The sequence below is a fragment of the Coenobita brevimanus genome, chromosome 86 (genome assembly GCF_032717465.1).
Source record: "Coenobita brevimanus isolate Jiangsu-jjx chromosome 86, ASM3271746v2, whole genome shotgun sequence".
Lineage (NCBI taxonomy): Eukaryota > Metazoa > Arthropoda > Malacostraca > Decapoda > Coenobitidae > Coenobita > Coenobita brevimanus.
The window spans coordinates 1,252,111-1,254,876 of NC_137039.1; the positions used below are offsets into that span (position 1 = coordinate 1,252,111).

Below are 2,766 nucleotides of genomic sequence, written 5' to 3' on the forward strand. Positions count from 1 at the left end.
TGACTGGGGTAAAAATAATCTGGTTGTTTTTAATGCATCAAAGACTCAGTTTTTGCACCTATCAACCCGACACAATCTTCCACAGGTATACCCACTTATGTTTAATAATACTCAACTTAATCCTGCATCATCGTTGAACATGCTTGGGGTTTCATTTGCTCGGGACTTGTCTTGGAAAGATCATATTACATCTCTTGTAAAATCTGCTTCCAAACGATTGGGTGTGCTAAGCCGACTCCGTTCCTTCTTTACCCCTGCACATATATACAGACGTTTTATCCGCCCCTGTGTGGAGTACAACTCTCATGTATGGGGGGGCTCCCCACATACAGCTCTTCTCAATAGGGTGGAGTCAAAGGCTTTTCATCTCATTAACTCTCCCCCTCTTACTGACTCCCTTCAACCTCTATCTCTTCGCCGCAGTGTTGCATCTTTATCTCTTTTCTGTCGCTACTTCAATGGTCACTGTTCCTCTGAACTGTCTGCTTGCATTCCTCCACTTCTACAACGGGCGCATAGCACCCATCTAGCAGCAAACTCTCACCCCTTTTCTGTCCAACTTTCTAATGCAAGAGTCAACCGTTACTCCCAGTCCTTCATTTACGCAACAGGTCAATTCTGGAACTGTCTCCCTCCGTCTGTATTTCCTGCTTCCTATGATCTCCAGTCTTTCAAACGCAGTGTGTCCAGGCATCTCGAAATGAATGGATCTTGAATTTGGCTCTCTCTTGTATTTTGTTTTTCTCTTGGAGGGAACAGTATTGCGGGCTCATTGCCATTGGTTCCTTCTTCCTCACATAAAAAAAAAAAAAAGTTCATGTTCCACTGCAGAGTCACTTAGTCCTTTCCTGCTTCCCCCACGAGTTTTTCTGGGTGTAGAGGTCACGGGGCCCTTTGCAATGGGCGCAGAAGCGGCAGAAATGGCGGGGCTCGAGTGCGACATGCTTTGACCACAGAGGAGGAGAAAGAACTAAATGGCGTGGCTTATCTGAGAAGGCAAGGGTTAACAGTGACAATGGGGCTGACAGCTGCTAACTTACATGCTAAGAAATTATTGGTAGAAAATCTCGGCAATACATAAAGAAATAGGGTAGTTCCAGGTGAATGTAAATGTTACTTAGGCTTCTCCCTTCCTTTCTGATATATATTTTTATTACAGAAATAGATTACAAGGCATAATTCAAAGGGGAAATTACCGTGGGAATTTAGCGAATGAATGCATGTGAGGTGTTGTCAGGTGATAATTAGCCAATTCCTGGTGTATACCACTATCACTTACCTTATTTTTTTTGGTATACCACGTTGAGTACACCGCTTCCCGTCCGATCAGCGAAGTTAAGCAACGTTGGGTCTGGTTAGTACTTGGATGGGTGACCGCCTGGGAACACCAGATGCTGTTGGCATCCCTACGTGTCAAGTGGGGTTGGTGGAGGATTAGTGCCCCTCCCTGTAAAACAACTAACTCTAAGCCCTTGGCCACCCCGTTTGGGATACATGGCATCTGGCAATGGATGGATGGGATATATTATTTTGTATAAGTATAGGGCATAGGGCTTATTTCAATGGATGAAATCTGTGGAAAAATCCGGGGGAGATTTGCTTAGCGCAGCGCGGCAGGGCAGGTGATAGGAAAGGGTAAAGAGGTGAGGTAGGAAGGGGTGAGAGGGTACTGGAGGGGAGGTAGGGAGGGGAGTCAAGAACGGGGGAAAATGGCTAAATTGTCAACAATGGATGGGAGTACAGATGAGATTAGGAGTGTGGACTATTGGTGGACAGTAGCAGTACATACTAAAAAATGATTAGTAGTAATTCTCAAAAATACAGAAAAAAGTAGGTAGTTCCAGGTGAATGTAAATGTCACTTTGGCTTCTCCCTTCCTTTCTTATATAAATTTTTTTTACGAGAATAGATTATACGGCATATTTCAAAGAGGAAATTTCCTTGGGAAATTAGTGAACGAGTGCACGTGAGGTGTTGTCAGGTGATAATTAGCCAAATCAAGGTGTATAGCACTATCACTTACCTTATTTCTTTTTGGTATATATTATTTTGTATAAGAATAAGGCATAGGGCTTATTTCAATGGATGAAATCAGTGGATAATTCCAGGGGAAATTTGCTTTAGCGCAGCGCGGCCGGGGAGGTGAGAGGACAGGGTAATGGAGGGGAGGTAGGGAGGGGAGTCAGGAACGGGGAAAAATGGCTAAATTGTCAACAATGGATGGGAGTACAGATGAGATTTGGAGTGCTGACTAGTGTTGGACATTGGCAGTAATGATAGATGATACAAGCCACCACTTGTAAGCCCGGGATAATTCAAAATAACATAGAATCACAATAGTGACGCCCCACGGTATGATCCATTGCGCCTGAGCATCATGAAAGTGACGTCCTGCAGTTAATGGGTTAAAAACAGCTGATGATTCCGTAATATAGAGTGCCACGGTCAGGTGTGCTGCTTCTGGATGCAAAGGATGCGGGAATTCATCAGAGAGAGATGGCATCACATTTCACAAGTAAGAAATATATCTTGTTGCTAAATGTTATGCAGCGTATTCTAGGTTCCGACTTCTCGGTCCTAGGTATGGTACAATGTGGGGTTCTTTGTTCCAGACCGGGTCAGGGTCAGCCAGGAAGGAAAAAACACAAACACCTTGGGTCCAAGAGTACACTTATATATTTACTAAAAATACACACATACACTATTCCATGATCAAAGCTGGGTGGATACAATAGCAGTTACAAGGATCACTCTCAATTCCTAGTT

General features: G+C 43.9%; 1 pseudogene; it reads left to right on the forward strand.

Moving 5' to 3' along the window:
• The first annotated feature begins 1,284 nt into the window (after window positions 1-1,284).
• On the forward strand, window positions 1,285-1,403 carry LOC145410906 (5S ribosomal RNA; annotated as a pseudogene).
• The last annotated feature ends 1,363 nt before the right edge of the window (window positions 1,404-2,766 follow it).